At 46.3% G+C, this 17,604-nt stretch overlaps 1 pseudogene; it reads left to right on the top strand.

Annotated features, from left to right (window-relative positions):
• The first annotated feature begins 4,716 nt into the window (after window positions 1–4,716).
• LOC112224688 overlaps window positions 4,717–17,604 on the top strand; it is a 21,663-nt pseudogene continuing 8,775 nt past the window's right edge.

Here is a 17,604-nt window from a genome sequence, read left to right as displayed (position 1 = left end):
GAGACGGGGGGGGCATAAAGTCACCTCCATAACTGACTATATGCCCCCCCTCCTCCATGTGTTTCTGGGTGAAAAATTGTCTCTCATTCCAGTCTCTCTCTCTCTCCTTCCCTTCTCTCTCTCTCTCTCCCTTCCTCTCTCCTCTCCCTTCCGCTCTCTCTCTCTCTCTGTTTCCCTCTCTCTGTCTCTCCCTTCCCCCTCTCCTCACTCTCCCTTCCCCTCTCTCCACTCTCCCTTCCCCCTCTCTCTCTCTCTCCCTTCCCCCTCTCTCTCTCTCTTTCCCCTTCCTCTCTCCCTTCCCTCTCTCTCCTCTGTTCCCCTCTTTCTCTCTCCCTTCCCTTCTCTCTCTCTCCCTTCCGCTCTCTCATTCTCTGTTCCCTCTCTCTCTCTCCCTTCCCCTCTCTCCGTCTCTCCCTTCCCCTCTCTCTCTCTCCCTTCCCCCTCTCTCTCCTTTGCCCTCTCTCTCTCCATTCCCCACTCTCTCTCTCCCTTCCCTCTCTCTCTCCTTCCCTTCTCTCTCTCCCCTTCCCCTCTCTCTCACTCCCTTCTCTGTTCCCCTCTCTCTCTCTCTCTCCCCTTCCCCTCTCTCTCTCTCCCTTCCCCTCTCTCTCTCCCTTCCTCTCTCTCTCTCCTCCCTTCCCCCTCTCTCTCCCTTTCCCCCTCTCTCTCTCTCCCTTCCCCTCTCTCTCCCCCCTTCCCCTCTCTCTCCCTTCCCTCTCTCTCTCCCTTCCCTCTCTCTCTCCCTTCCCCTCTCTCTCCCTTCTCCCCTCTCTCTCTCCCTTCCCCCCTCTCTCTCTCCTTCCCCTCTCTCTCTCTTCCCCCCTCTCTCTCTCCCTTCCCCTCTCTCTTTCTCCCTTCCCCTCTCTCTCTCCCTTCCCCGCTCTCTCTCCCTTCCCTCTCTCTCTCTCCCTTCCCTCTCTCTCTCCCTTCCCCTCTCTCTCCCTTCTCCTCTCTCTCTCCCTTCCCTCTCTCTCTCCCTTCCCCCCCTCTCTATAGAGATTATTCACTTCAAATGAGTGTATTGTCTAACATCTGTGGAAGATCATTTATCCTACTTAACCTAAAAACAGATATTTGTTCAGATATTTGACTTTAGTCATTTTGGTATGATGCACCTTCTAAACTTGACCACTGACATTTACAAATTGATTGAATTGTATTAACAGACTAACGAACAGAATATATAGTTTATATAGTTTATGGAGCCCAGAGTTTTTCCAGGAGGATCCAGGCAATACATGGAAAACATATATAATATATAATATACATGATATATATCAGTACCAGTCAAAAAGTTTGGACACAGCTTCTCATTCCAATTTTTACTATTTTCTACATATATATATATATATATATATCAGAAATATATATATCGAAATATATTGAAATGTACATGAATACGTATGTTGAAATATGTAAATATATACTGTACCAGTCAAACGTTTGGACACACCTACTCATTCAAGGGTTTTTCTAGATTTTTACTATTTTCTACATTGTAGAATAATAGTGAAGACATCAGAACTATGAAATAACACATATGGATTAATGTAGTAACCAAAAAAAAGTGTTAAACAAATCAAAATGTTCTTTTAGATTTTAGATTCTTCGAAGTAGCGACCCTTTGCCTTGATGACAGATTTACACACCGGTAGTGTATTTATTTATATTCCTCTGTTGTTGTGTGTCTTTGTTGATGTTGTGGTGTCATGTTGCTTATTCTGCTTAGTAATGCTATACCATAGATCAGGCATTCACGATGTAAGCCCCCCTCCCTCCCCCTATCATCACCACCCTGCACAACAGAGCGACATACACACACTCAGCACCAGCACCCCAGACGCCGATTGATTTAAACGGAAATCAAAGTCACATGCGGATCGAACAACAGAGGGCGCGGGAGCACCGAGGAGGCAGCGTGTGCCGACGCTACCGGAATGCTAAACACACAAATTCTCCTGCTACCAATGCAGCACGGAGAGAGAGAGCGAGAGACGAGTTACCATGTTGTCCCATCCCTCAGAGCCGCGCTTTAACGGCTGTCTCAGCATACTGTACATGGCCTGCGTCTCCCTCACAGCGTTATGAATGGAGTGGAGACCGGGAAGCCCCCTCCTTCCCCCACTTCCGGACCGAGTCCTGGTGGGTTGGGGATAACATTGTCGGCCCTGACTGGACCCGGCCTGGTATAATTTAATTAAAGGGAAAGAAACAAGGAGAGGTGGAAGGAGGGAAGGGGGCATTGGGATTGTGGTTGCGGTGGGATGGAAGACAGAGAGAGAGAGAAAGAGAGAGAGAGGTACTGCAGGTAAAGCTTTATCTCCTCTCCTCTTCCCTCCGCGACACCTTTTTGTTGCGTTCTGTAGCCTACTCTGCACGAGAGGAGCCGGTTGCTGCATTGCGCTCACCGAGCGTGCTGCGGGTCAGCCCGCGGAGATAGAGAGAGTCTGTGGCTGTAACGTCTTCAGTATATATATATATATATGTGTGTGTGTGTGTGTGTGTGTGTGTGTGTGTGTGTGTGTGTGTGTGTGTGTGTGTGTGTGTGTGTGTGTGTGTGTGTTTAGTGCCGCAGTCAGACAAAATAAAAAGCTACTTCAATATTCTACAGGAACAACCAAACAAGAACTATACTGCAACGATTCTAACCGACTGACTCAAATATTGACGAAAATAAAACAAAATATTAAAATATAATACTTACCCTTTTACAGGCCTAATCATGTCAAATGAAAATATATATTATTATAAATTATTAAATAATATCCTTATTATTATTATTGTTATTAGTCTATATGTTTGCCCTTCGACCTTTAGCCACAGGGGTCATATCGTTTATTCATATAAATCTGATAGCTGGCGGCAGAGAGATTAAAGTTACTATGAGACGTCATCAGAGAACCACATGCCGCCGGATGAATGATGACATTCAGATGAGCTGTTGTCGTCATAACTGGATAAAGAAGTCTAAGTCATTATTAAAACGTGTGTGTTTGTGCCGGTTATTACGTTAGTCCCGTAGCCTGTCCAACGCCGTACAGCACAGGAAAAGAAAATGCCGATTGTGCAGAATACGTTCCCATTATATTCCTCTGACAACCAATATCCCTTCCTTCCCTGCATCCTCTTTGTGAATAAAGATATTCCCCTCATCTCATCCCACCCTGAGCCGCGTAAACGCCACATTGAATCTAGTGCAGTGTGACAGCGAGGAGGATAGGTCTGTTACCGATACACACACACGCACACACCGTGAGCGACACAACACTGCCTCTCGTTCCGTTCTCCCGTTTCAGCTGAACGATCAAGTTACGTGGCTAGGGAAATGTTGCAGTGAAGAGAGAGAGAGAGAGAGAGAGAGAGAGAGAGACGAGAGAGAGAGAGAGAGCGGAGAGAGAGAGACACAGAGAGAGAGAGAGAGAGAGAGAGAGAGAGAGAGAGAGAGAGAGAGAGGCGGAGAGAGAGAGAGAGGCGGAGAGAGAGACACAGAGAGAGAGAGACAGAGAGAGAGAGAGAGAGAGAGAGAGAGAGAGAGAGAAAGAGAGAGGCGGAGAGAGAGAGAGAGAGAGAGAGAGAGAGAGAGACTGCAGCATCATTTCAGATCAGGCAGAAAGCAAGCCACGCGCGCACATGCAGTGCAGTAGAACGTGCAGGTGGGAGAAAGAAAAAGAGAGAGAAGGCGCGTGGAGAATGAACGATAGAATGCAGGACTCTTGGAAAATACGCATTTTCTCTCGGTTCATGACCGAAACATCCTCGCGAACGCACAAGGAATTATAATTGACCGGTTTGTTGACTTCGGGATCTCTTTTGCCTTTTTTAAAAAACAAGGGTTGCTGATGTGAGCGAGCTCCGGTTTACGGTTTAGATTATTATTCCGTCCCGAGAAGTGGTGGTGAAAAGCACTATTGTCTTGTGAAGTTCCGTGAAGGCATTCGACCAACTGCTTGGCACGTTGCTTCACTGCGGGGAAAAAAAACACACGCGTAGTTCAGACTCATACCGGAGAGCGAGAGGTAAGAAACCACAATTAAACTCTAAACGATTACCGGACGATATCAAATACTTTACTTTTAAACCGATTTGTGTTCCGCTTTGTGGATGTAAGTATTTGTTCACAACATTAGTGATTCGGGGTCCCGAGACAGAGTCGTGTACAGTTTCCTTTGTGGAAGTGCTGCATTGCAGTTTCTCTTCAACTCGTCAAAACCGCCGAGAGAGTCCCTCGGTCCCCCGGAACGCGACCGGAATTAAGCCAAATTACTAACGGACTAATATAACTGATACGAGAGTCCTCAAGAGAGGGAGAAACGGAATACGTCTCCATCATAAAAAGAGAGAGCGAGAGAGAGTCAAGTGGATTAATTAACGTGGTTTCTCTCTTCTTGCTGGATGGATTTGCTGATATCTTTGTGCTCTGAACATCCCACAGAGACTTAGAGGAAGTTTATTTTTAAACCCAAAATCTCAACAATAAAGAGAAAGACAAAAGAATAGAGAAAACAGAGATCCTGACTGAAACAAGAGATATCCAACCCGATAGTCACATTAACAGAGAGACTGATCTGCAGTGTGTTATTAGAGTGCTGTGAAGGTTTCCTGAACCCCAGGCAGCGGAACTGGCAAGAGAGAGAGGGGGGAGAGAGAGAGGAGGGAGAGAGGGAGGGGGGGGAGAGAGGGAGGGGAGAGAGAGAGGGGGAGAGAGGGAGGGGGAGGAGAGAGGGAGGGGGAGAGAGAGAGGGGGAAGAGTGAGAAAGAGAGGGAACAAAGATATACAGCCCAGATAGACACATTCACGACAGAGAAGGAGGGAAAGGTAGAAATATAGATCCCCAGAGACAGGAAAGAGAGACTGAGGAATAGAGAGAGAGAGAGAGAGGGATAGAGACAGAGAGAGAGAGAGAGGGAGAGAGAGAGAGAGAGAGAGAGGAAAGGTGGGAGCCATGCGGAGGACAGGAGTAGGTGTCTGTGGTGGAGCAGTGTTCTCCTGCTCGGTAACTCTAACTGGACCAGGGGAGTTGTTCCACCTCCTAGTCCTTCTCCTACTAACGATGACTCAGCTCCCGGTTGCTGACTCGGCTCTCCGTTACCGGGTGGCTGAGGAGGGCCCCAGACGTTATGATCGGTAATGTGGCTGCCGACCTCGGCCTGTCCGCGGGCACCGGCTCCGGAGATGTCACATTCGCCTTAGAGAGCGGCTCAGAGTTCTTCAAGATTGATAACGTTACCGGGAGCTGACTACCGGGCAGCGGAGGATTGACCGGGAGAAGCTGTCCCAGTGTCAGATGATCTTCGATGAGAACGAGTGTTTCCTGGACTTCGAAGTGTCTGTGATTGGTCCGCTCCAGAGTTGGGTGGATCTCTTTGAGGGCCGTGTGGTCATCACCGACATCAACGACAACACTCCTTCGTTTCCGTCGTCGGTGCTGACATTATCTGTCGAGGAGAACCGTCCAATAGGCACGCTGTATCTGTTACCCACGGCGACGGATCGCGACTTCGGGCGCAATGGGATTGATCGTTATGAGTTGATTCAAGATGGCAGCTCTTCCGGGTCGGCGGGGTCAGGGTTGGGGTCAGCGAGGAGAGCAGCCGGTGGGCCTATGGGAAGAGCGGATGGAACAGGAGGAGGAGGGGATAGGAGGAGAGGAGCTTTGGATAACAACGGAGGAGGTGCAGGAGGAGGTGCAGGAGGAGGTGTGAGGAGCAGTGTGTTTGAGCTCCAGGTCGCCGACACGCCCGACGGCGAGAAGCAACCACAGCTGATCGTGAAAGGCCCTCTGGACCGTGAAGCACGCGACTCGTATGAGCTGGTTCTACGGGTTCGGGACGGTGGGAACCCTCCTCGCTCTTCCCAGGCGCTCCTCCGTGTCGCCATCACCGATGTCAACGACAACAGGTAGGATGAAAACGTAGTCTAGTGAAAAGCATGAGCTGAGGCACACCCAAAAATGTTAGTAGAGGTGCTGACTAATGGAGAGTAAACTGTCTAAAAAGTTGGATTGGTTTCCCCATTAAACTAAAGAGCTGGAATAGTAGCATCAGCATAGAGAAACAATAGCATAATTAGCATAGAGCACCACTACCTAAATTAGCATAGAGCACAACTGGCTAAATTAGCATAGAGCACAACTGGCTAAATTAGCATAGAGCACCACTAGCTAAATTAGCATAGAGCACCACTAGCTAAATTAGCATAGAGTGCCACTAAATTAGTGTAAATTAGCGCCACTAGCTAAATAAGCATAGAGCACAACTGGCTAAATTAGCATAGAGCACCACTGGCTAAATTAGCATAGAGCACCACTAGCTAATTTAGTGTAAAGCGTCACTAGCTAAATTAGCATAGAGCACCACTAGCTAAATTAGCATAGAGCACCACTAGCTAGTATAGAGCACCACTAGCTAAATTTGGTTGAAAAGCACAAACACTGTTATCTTCTAAATACATGGTATTTCTTTTCATTTCTTTATCGACAACAGCCCGCGCTTCGAGAGAGCCATCTATGAGGCCGAGATGGCGGAGAATGCGCCTCCCGGAACCCCGTCCTCCAGGTGCGCGCGTCGGACCGCGACGTCGGTGTCAACGGACAGGTGGAGTACGTCTTCGGCGCTGCCACAGAATCTGTCCGCCGTCTTCTCCGACTGGACGAGGCTACCGGTTGGCTGAGCGTCCTCCACAGGATTGACCGGGAGGAAGTGGCCCAGTTACGGTTCACGGTTACAGCAAGGGATCGTGGTCAGCCGCCGCGCACCGACCGGGCGACCGTAGTCCTGGTGGTCCGGGATGAGAACGACAACGTTCCGGTCGTGGAGATCAGGAAGATCGGACGGATTCTGGTGAGGGACGGAGTGGCGCTGGTACCGGAGAATGTTCTGGTGGACACACCGGTGGCGCTGGTTCAGGTGTCAGACCGGGACCAGGGGGAGAACGGAGCGGTAACCTGTACGGTGGTCGGGGATGTACCGTTCACCCTGAAACCAGCGGGAGAGACAGCGCTCCTGCCACTGCCCGCGGACGACGCCTTCGACAGGTGAGATGAAAACACATTGATCTGTTTAGAGTTGATTTTATTTTCATTTATGAAGTAAAGTTCAGAGTATTCCAGCACGGCGCACAGAGAGGATGGAGCATCAACGTACTGCACCATAATATAAACCTGACAGCTAGCTACGTTTAGTTGAAAATCACAAAAATCACATACACAATATATGTTCATTTGAGCCATATAAATTCAAAACGTTCTTTATTTAGATTTTACAATGTAACTCTCCTTCCACAGCGGGAAGTAATTAAGTAATTATATTATATTAATTAGTAATTATATTATATTAATTAGTAATTATATTATATTAATTATAATTATATTATTAATTATATTATATTAAATTATATTATATTGATTCCTTTCTTTGTAATTTTATATTAATATTAATTAGAAACCGTAATTAATATTGAACCTTGTCTTTGAAACCGTATGTTAATATTTAACCTTGTTTCCTTAGAAACCGTAAGTTAATATTGAACCTTGTTTCCTTAGAAACCGTAAGTTAATATTGAACCTTGTTTCCTTAGAAACCGTAAGTTAATATTTAACCTTGTTTCCTTAGAAACCCTTAAGTTAATATTGAACCTTAGAAACCGTAAGTTAATATTGAACCTTGTTTCCTTAGAAACCCTTAAGTTAATATTGAACCTTGTTTCCTTAGAAACCGTAAGTTAATATTGAACCTTGTTTCCTTAGAAACCGTAAGTTAATATTGAACCTTGTTTCCTTAGAAACCGTAAGTTAATATTGAACCTTGTTTCCTTAGAAACCCTTAAGTTAATATTGAACCTTGTTTCCTTAGAAACCGTAAGTTAATATTGAACCTTGTTTCCTTAGAAACCGTAAGTTAATATTGAACCTTGTTTCCTTAGAAACCGTAAGTTAATATTGAACCTTGTTTCCTTAGAAACCGTAAGTTAATATTGAACCTTGTTTCCTTAGAAACCGTAAGTTAATATTGAACCTTGTTTCCTTAGAAACCGTAAGTTAATATTGAACCTTGTTTCCTTAGAAACCGTAAGTTAATATTTAACCTTGTTTCCTTAGAAACCGTAAGTTAATATTGAACCTTGTTTCCTTAGAAACCGTAAGTTAATATTGAACCTTGTTTCCTTAGAAACCGTAAGTTAATATTGAACCTTGTTTCCTTAGAAAACCGTAAGTTAATATTGAACCTTGTTTCCTTAGAAACCGTAAGTTAATATTGAACCTTGTTTCCTTAGAAACCGTAAGTTAATATTGAACCTTGTTTCCTTAGAAACCGTAAGTTAATATTGAACCTTGTTTCCTTAGAAACCGTAAGTTAATATTGAACCTTGTTTCCTTAGAAACCGTAAGTTAATATTGAACCTTGTTTCCTTAGAAACCCTTGTTTCCTTAGAAAGTTAATATTGAACCTTGTTTCCTTAGAAACCGTAAGTTAATATTGAACCTTGTTTCCTTAGAAACCGTAAGTTAATATTGAACCTTGTTTCCTTAGAAACCGTAAGTTAATATTGAACCTTGTTTCCTTAGAAACCGTAAGTTAATATTGAACCTTGTTTCCTTAGAAACCGTAAGTTAATATTTAACCTTGTTTCCTTAGAAACCGTAAGTTAATATTGAACCTTGTTTCCTTAGAAACCGTAAGTTAATATTTAACCTTGTTTCCTTAGAAACCCTTGTTTCCTTAGAAACCGTTAATATTGAACCTTGTTTCCTTAGAAACCGTAAGTTAATATTGAACCTTGTTTCCTTAGAAACCGTAAGTTAATATTGAACCTTGTTTCCTTAGAAACCGTAAGTTAATATTGAACCTTGTTTCCTTAGAAACCGTAAGTTAATATTGAACCTTGTTTCCTTAGAAACCGTAAGTTAATATTGAACCTTGTTTCCTTAGAAACCGTAAGTTAATATTGAACCTTGTTTCCTTAGAAACCGTAAGTTAATATTGAACCTTGTTTCCTTAGAAACCGTAAGTTAATATTGAACCTTGTTTCCTTAGAAACCGTAAGAAGTATTTCCTCCACACGTCGGCCCTGTTGGATTACGAGGCCACTAAAGAGTACAGCGTGACCATCGTGGCAGTTGACTCCGGTTCCCCGTCTCTCTCCAGCAACAGCTCTCTCATGGTCAGGGTAGTGGACATCAACGACCACACTCCTGCCTTCGCCCAGGCCGTGGTGGAGGTCCACTTTGCCGAGAACAACCAACCAGGAGAGCGCGTGGTTACCGTGGTTGCGGCGGATGCCGATTCCGGAAAGAATGCAGAGATTGTGTATTCATTGGATCCGTCCGTTACCGGCCTGTTCTATATTGATGCTGATAATGGGGATATCCGTGCGACGGGGTTCTGGACCGGGAGGTCAGGGAGAGGTACGAGTTCCAGGTGATCGCCAGGGATAAGGGATTCCCCTCGCTGCAGGGGTCGGCCACGGTGGTAATCATGGTGACCGACCGCAACGACAATACTCCGAAGTTCGTCCAGGAAGTGTTCACGTTCTACGTGAAGGAGAACCTCCTTGCCAACAGCCCAGTCGGCATGGTAACGGTAACAGACGCGGATGAGGGCGAGAACGCGGAGCTGAGTCTTTTCGTAGAGATGGAGGAAGAAGAAGGAGAAGAGGTGGAGGGAGGAGGAGGGGAGAAGAACAAGGGAGTAGGAGAGGAGGGAGGAGGTAGAGGTGAAGACACGTTCTCCATAGAGAACAACACAGGGACGATCTTCTCCTCCGTGGCCTTTGACCGGGAACGCCGCTCCACCTACACCTTCCGCGTCCGTGCCATCGACGGCGGGGCTCCGCCTCGCTCCGCCACGGCGACAGTCTCCCTCATCGTAACTGATGAGAACGACAACGCCCCCTCCGTGACCTCACCCACCAACGATTCCTACACCCTCCTCCCCCCGGCCTCCTCCACCCGGACCATCGTCAGAACCGTGGCCGCCTCGGACTCGGACTTTGGCCGCAACGCTGACCTGCGCTTCTCCCTGGTAGGTGGGAACCCCTTCAGGCTGTTTGAGATCGGCCTGGCCAGTGGAGTGATCACCGTGGCAGAGCCCCTAGAGAGGAGACACAGGGGCTGCATCGCCTGGTGGTCAGGGTCAACGACAGTGGAGAGCCATCGCTCTGCGCCACCGCGCTGGTCCACGTCTTCATCAACGAGAGTCTGGTCAACGCTACACTGGTGGACGCACAGGTAATTATGAATATGACCTGTATGTCCTAAATGGCACCCTATTCCCTATGAAGTGCACTACTTTTGACCAGCCGCCCCATTGACTCTGGTCGAATGTAGTGCACTGTGTAGGGAATAGGGTGCTATTTGAGACTCGTACATACTGTACATGCATACCTCTACTCTACTCCATTCCGTTCTGACTTTGGTGACATTGAGTCCATTTGTTAAGGCGCTACTGTTCTATACAGGCTATATTTACACTTCTCATGCTCAATAGCTTAGAATGGGCCAATGCAATGCACCAGCCTATAATGGAATGGTAGATCGATTAGAACAACTTAGAATGGAACAGTAGAACAAATGAAAATGGAATTCTAGAATGGAACAAATTAGAATTGAACAATAGAATGGAATAAATTAGAATGGAACAACGGAATGGTATCATGGAATGGGGCCGCTCAGAGTGGGACATCATTTCATCTTTTAATAAGAACAGTGTAGACCAGACCAGAGCAATAGAGGGCAGACAAATGGATGGATCGAATCAACATATTATCACACTTCATTCAACTGCTCAAAGGGCTTGATGATTAGTTAATTAGTTTGATCAGGTGTGCTAGTGTTGGGATAGAATAAAGACGTTTAAGTTAGGGAGACCCCAGGACAAGGTCTGAGTTGACACATGAAACTGCGGTCCAGACGTTCTCCTGGTACAGGTTACGGGGTTAGGAAAACTCCTGGCTATGAAGAAACATTTCCATCTGGTTTCTCATTGGCCAACTTGTGACTCCTACTGATAAAAAATGAGTTGAGTCATTCTCTGCTGCGTTGCCATTTCATTCACTAATCACTTTGGCATCCTTCCACCACTCTCTCTCCCACACACACACACACACACACACACACACACACACACACACACACACACACACACACACACACACACACACACACACACACACACACACACACACACACACCAGACACAGACACACACACACACACACACACACCCCTTGGCATCATTCCACTGTCAGCGAGAATTCCTTGTGCGATGGAGGCAGTAACACAGATAACGTCTTCATATCTGTGTCTGTGACCATTAAACTTTGATATCCTTCTAGTCCATTACTGTATATTGAGAGCTATGCTCTGCTGGGCTGTTCCAGTCAAACCAAACTGTCTATGGTGTAATGTCAAGGAGTTCTAGATTACAACATGCTTCCAACACATTACAATCCATTGTTCCATAGAATCATTCTGTCGTTCTATTGTGTTCTGGTTCCACTCTACAATTCTATTGAAATCAAAGGTCTGGTACTTTTCGTTGCAACTGAACCTGTCCCAGGCATAACTCTGTGCTCTTGTTATAGGCTTCAGCTTGGACCTGGAGTTCTCCTTAGTTTTCAGCCATAACAAGGGCCCAGGGTGTTTCATGTTTAGGTCACAAGGTAATGAATAACTCCTGTCCCTAAAGCTACACCGCTAACTAAAGCTACACCGCTAACTAAAGCTACACCGCTAACTAAAGCTACACCGCTAACTAAAGCAGCACTGCTAACTAAAGCTACACCGCTAACTAAAGCTACACCGCTAACTAAAGCTGCACCGCTAACTAAAGCAGCACCGCTAACTAAAGCAACACCGCTAACTAAAGCTACACCGCTAACTAAAGCTACACTGCTAACTAAAGCTAACAAAGCAGCACAGCTAACTAAAGCAGCACCGCTAACTAAAGCTACACTGCTAACTAAAGCAGCACAGCTAACTAAAGCAGCACAGCTAACTAAAACAGCACCGCTAACTAAAGCTGCACCAGTAACTAAAGCAGCACAGCTAACTAAAACTACACTGCTAACTAAAACAGCACAGCTAACTAAAGCAGCACAGCTAACTAAAGCAGCACAGCTAACTAAAGCAGCACAGCTAACTAAAGATTCACAGCTAACTAAAGATACACCGCTAACTAAAGATACACCGCTAACTAAAGATAGCACCGCTAACTAAAGATAGCACCGCTAACTAAAGATACACCGCTAACTAAAGATACACCGCTAACTAAAGCAGCACCGCTAACTAAAGATTCACCGCTAACTAAAGATACACCGCTAACTAAAGATAGCACCGCTAACTAAAGATTCACCACTAACTAAAGATACACCGCTAACTAAAGATACACCGCTAACTAAAGCAGCACCGCTAACTAAAGCAAATCAAATCAATCAAATAAAATTTTATTTGTCACATACACATGGTTAGCAGATGTTAATGCGAGTGTAGCGAAATGCTTGTGCTTCTAGTTCCGACAATGCAGTAATAACCAACAAGTAATCTAACTAACAATTGCAAAACTACTGTCTTATACACAGTGTAAGGGGATAAAGAATATGTACATAAGGATATATGAATGAGTGATGGTACAGAGCAGCATAGGCAAGATACAGTAGCTGATATCGAGTACAGTATATACATATGAGATGAGTATTTAAACAAAGTGGCATAGTTAAAGTGGCTAGTGATACATGTATTACATAAGGATGCAGTCGATGATATAGAGTACAGTATATACGTATGCATATGAGATGAATAATGTAGGGTAAGTAACATTATATAAGGTAGCATTGTTTATATATTTACATCATTTCCCATCAATTCCCATTATTAAAGTGGCTGGAGTTGAGTCAGTGTCATTGTCAGTGTGTTGGCAGCAGCCACTCAATGTTAGTGGTGGCTGTTTAACAGTCTGATGGCCTTGAGATAGAAGCTGTTTTTCAGTCTCTCGGTCCCAGCTTTGATGCACCTGTACTGACCTCGCCTTCTGGATGATAGCGGGGTGAACAGGCAGTGGCTCGGGTGGTTGATGTCCTTGATGATCTTTATGGCCTTCCTGTAACATCGGGTGGTGTAGGTGTCCTGGAGGGCAGGTAGTTTGCCCCCGGTGATGCGTTGTGCAGACCTCACTACCCTCTGGAGAGCCTTACGGTTGAGGGCGGAGCAGTTGCCGTACCAGGCGGTGATACAGCCCGCCAGGATGCTCTCGATTGTGCATCTGTAGAAGTTTGTGAGTGCTTTTGGTGACAAGCCGAATTTCTTCAGCCTCCTGAGGTTGAAGAGGCGCTGCTGCGCCTTCTTCACGATGCTGTCTGTGTGAGAGGACCAATTCAGTTTGTCTGTGATGTGTATGCCGAGGAACTTAAAACTTGCTACCCTCTCCACTACTGTTCCATCAATGTGGATAGGGGTGTTCCCTCTGCTGTTTCCTGAAGTCCACAATCATCTCCTTAGTTTTGTTGACGTTGAGTGTGAGGTTATTTTCCTGACACCACACTCCGAGGGCCCTCACCTCCTCCCTGTAGGCCGTCTCGTCGCTGTTGGTAATCAAGCCTACCACTGTTGTGTCGTCCGCAAACTTGATGATTGAGTTGGGGGCGTGCGTGGCCACACAGTCGTGGGTGAACAGGGAGTACAGGAGAGGGTTCAGAACGCACCCTTGTGGGGCCCCAGTGTTGAGGATCAGCGGGGAGGAGATGTTGTTGCCTACCCTCACCACCTGGGGGCGGCCCGTCAGGAAGTCCAGTACCCAGTTGCACAGGGCGGGGTCGAGACCCAGGGTCTCGAGCTTGATGACGAGCTTGGAGGGTACTATGGTGTTGAATGCCGAGCTGTAGTCGATGAACAGCATTCTCACATAGGTATTCCTCTTGTCCAGATGGGTTAGGGCAGTGTGCAGTGTGGTTGAGATTGCATCGTCTGTGGACCTATTTGGGCGGTAAGCAAATTGGAGTGGGTCTAGGGTGTCAGGTAGGGTGGAGGTGATATGGTCCTTGACTAGTCTCTCAAAGCACTTCATGATGACGGATGTGAGTGCTACGGGCGGTAGTCGTTTAGCTCAGTTACCTTAGCTTTCTTGGGAACAGGAACAATGGTGCCCCTCTTGAAGCATGTGGGAACAGCAGACTGGTATAGGGATTGATTGAATATGTCCGTAAACACACCGGCCAGCTGGTCTGCGCATGCTCTGAGGGCGCGGCTGGGGATGCCGTCTGGGCCTGCAGCCTTGCGAGGGTTAACACGTTTAAATGTCTTACTCACCTTGGCTGCAGTGAAGGAGAGACCGCATGTTTTCATTGCAGGCCGTGTCAGTGGCACTGTATTGTCCTCAAAGCGGGCAAAAAAGTTATTTAGTCTGCCTCGGAGCAAGACATCCTGGTCCGTGACTGGGCTGGATTTCTTCCTGTAGTCCGTGATTGACTGTAGACCCTGCCACATGCCTCTTGTGTCTGAGCCGTTGAATTGAGATTCTACTTTGTCTCTGTACTGACGCTTAGCTTGTTTGATAGCCTTGCGGAGGGAATAGCTGCACTCTTTGTATTCAGTCATGTTACCAGACACCTTGCCCTGATTAAAAGCAGTGGTTCGCTTTCAGTTTCACACGAATGCTGCCATCAATCCACGGTTTCTGGTTAGGGAATGTTTTAATCGTTGCTATGGGAACGACATCTTCAACGCACGTTCTAAGGAACTCGCACACCGAATCAGCGTATTCGTCAATATTGTTATCTGACGCAATACGAAACATCTCCCAGTCCACGTGATGGAAGCAGTCTTGGAGTGTGGAGTCAGCTTGGTCGGACCAGCGTTGGACAGACCTCAGCGTGGGAGCCTCTTGTTTTAGTTTCTGTCTGTAGGCAGGGATCAACAAAATGGAGTCGTGGTCAGCTTTTCCGAAAGGGGGCGGGGCAGGGCCTTATATGCGTCGCGGAAGTTAGAGTAACAATGATCCAAGGTCTTTCCACCCCTGGTTGCGCAATCGATATGCTGATAAAATTTAGGGAGTCTTGTTTTCAGATTAGCCTTGTTAAAATCCCCAGCTACAATGAATGCAGCCTCCGGATAAATCGTTTCCAGTTTGCAGAGAGTTAAATAAAGTTCGTTCAGAGCCATCGATGTGTCTGCTTGGGGGGATATATACGGCTGTGATTATAATCGAAGAGAATTCTCTTGGTAGATAATGTGGTCTACATTTGATTGTGAGGAATTCTAAATCAGGTGAACAGAAGGATTTGAGTTCCTGTATGTTTCTTTCATCACACCATGTCACGTTAGTCATAAGGCATACGCCCCCGCCCCTCTTCTTACCAGAAAGATGTTTGTTTCTGTCTGCGCGATGCGTGGAGAAACCCGTTGGCTGCACCGCCTCGGATAGCGTCTCTCCAGTGAGCCATGTTTCCGTGAAGCAGAGAACATTACAGTCTCTGATGTCCCTCTGGAATGCTACCCTTGCTCGGATTTCATCAACCTTGTTGTCAAGAGACTGGACATTGGCAAGAAGAATGCTAGGGAGTGGTGCACGGTGTGCCCGTCTCCGGAGTCTGACCAGAAGACCGCCTCGTTTCCCTCTTTTTCGGAGTCGTTTTTGGGTCGCTGCATGGAATCCACTCCGTTGTCCTGTTTGTAAGGCAGAACACAGGATCCGCATCGCGAAAAACATATTCTTGGTCGTACTGATGGTGAGTTGACGCTGATCTTATATTCAGTAGTTCTTCTCGACTGTATGTAATGAAACCTAAGATGACCTGGGGTACTAATGTAAGAAATAACACGTAAAAAAACAAAAAACTGCATAGTTTCCTAGGAACGCAAGCGGGCGGCCATCTCTGTCGGCGCCGGAAGCAGCACCGCTAACTAAAGATACACCGCTAACTAAAGCAGCACCGCTAACTAAAGCAGCACAGCTAACTAAAGATTCACCGCTAACTAAAGATACACTGCTAACTAAAGATACACCGCTAACTAAAGCTGCACCGCTAACTAAAGATACACTGCTAACTAAAGATACACCGCTAACTAAAGATACACCGCTAACTAAAACTACACCGCTAACTAAAGCTACACCGCTAACTAAAGCTACACCGCTAACTAAAGCAGCACTGCTAACTAAAGCTACACCGCTAACTAAAGCTACACCGCTAACTAAAGCTAACTAAAGCTACACCGCTAACTAAAGATACACCGCTAACTAAAGCTGCACCGCTAACTAAAGCAGCACCGCTAACTAAAGATACACCGCTAACTAAAGATACACCGCTAACTAAAGATACACCGCTAACTAAAGATACACCGCTAACTAAAGATACACCGCTAACTAAAGATACACCGCTAACTAAAACTACACCGCTAACTAAAGCTACACCGCTAACTAAAGCTACACGCTAACTAAAGCAGCACCGCTAACTAAAGCTACACCGCTAACTAAAGCTACACCGCTAACTAAAGCTGCACCGCTAACTAAAGCTACACCGCTAACTAAAGATACACCGCTAACTAAAGCTACACCGCTAACTAAAGATACACCAACTAAAGCTATTCACCGCTAACTAAAGATACACCGCTAACTAAAGCTACACAGCTAACTAAAGCACACCGCTAACTAAAGCTGCACCGTTAACTAAAGTGCACCGCTAACCAAAGCTAAACCGCTAACTAAAGCTACACCACTAGCTATTCATTGTATCGATATCAAGAGAGGACAGCACTACCTGCACAGTGAAACGGTTCTGGTGTTTAAAGCTAAGCAGTACAAACCTTGGTGCAGCAGAGCGGAAGGTGGGAGCTGGGGGAGGGGAGGGAGGGAGGGAGGGAGGGAGGGAGGGAGGGAGGGAGAGAGGGTGGGAGAGAGAGATGTGTCAGGATGGATGATGAGGCACTGCTAGAGCTAAAGTGGTAGTGCTGCATTCTCCTGTTGAACACTTACAAGGAGACACACCCACAAGATTGCAGGAATGCACACACACACACACATGCCGCATATACACACCCACCTAGCATGCACACATAGACACACATAGCAGAGACACACACCACCACACACACTGTGCTAGAGGCATGCTCAGCAGAATGTGAATGGGACAGAAGAAGACTGCAGAACAGCGAAGAACAGAACAGAAACGATACGAGGAGAACAACAGAAGAGAGAGAGAGAGAGAGAGAGAGAGAGAACAGAGGGGAAAAGAGGAGAACAGAAGAAGAACAGAGAAGAACAGAGAGGAACAGAAGAGGAGAACAGAGAGAGAACAGAGAAGAACAGAGGGGAACAGAAGAGGAGAACAGAGGAGAACAGAGGAGAAAGGAGAACAGAACAGAGGAGACAGAACAAAGTAGAAAGAACAGAGAAGAACAGAGAACAGAGGAGAACAGAACAGAGAACAGAACAGAGGAGAACAGAACAGAGGAGAACAGAACAAAGGAGAACAGAACAGAGGAGAACAGAACAAAGGAGAAAGAACAGAGAAGAACAGAGAACAGAGGAGAACAGAACAGAGAACAGAACAGGAGAACAGAGGGGAGCAGAGGGGAACAGAACAGAGGAGAAAAGAGGAGAAAAGAGGAGAAAGGA

This window comes from Oncorhynchus tshawytscha, unplaced genomic scaffold, assembly GCF_018296145.1.
Source record: "Oncorhynchus tshawytscha isolate Ot180627B unplaced genomic scaffold, Otsh_v2.0 Un_contig_18027_pilon_pilon, whole genome shotgun sequence".
Taxonomy (NCBI): Eukaryota; Metazoa; Chordata; class Actinopteri; order Salmoniformes; family Salmonidae; genus Oncorhynchus; species Oncorhynchus tshawytscha.
Note: the sequence above shows the minus strand (reverse complement) of the source record. Positions and strands in the feature narration are given on the sequence as shown.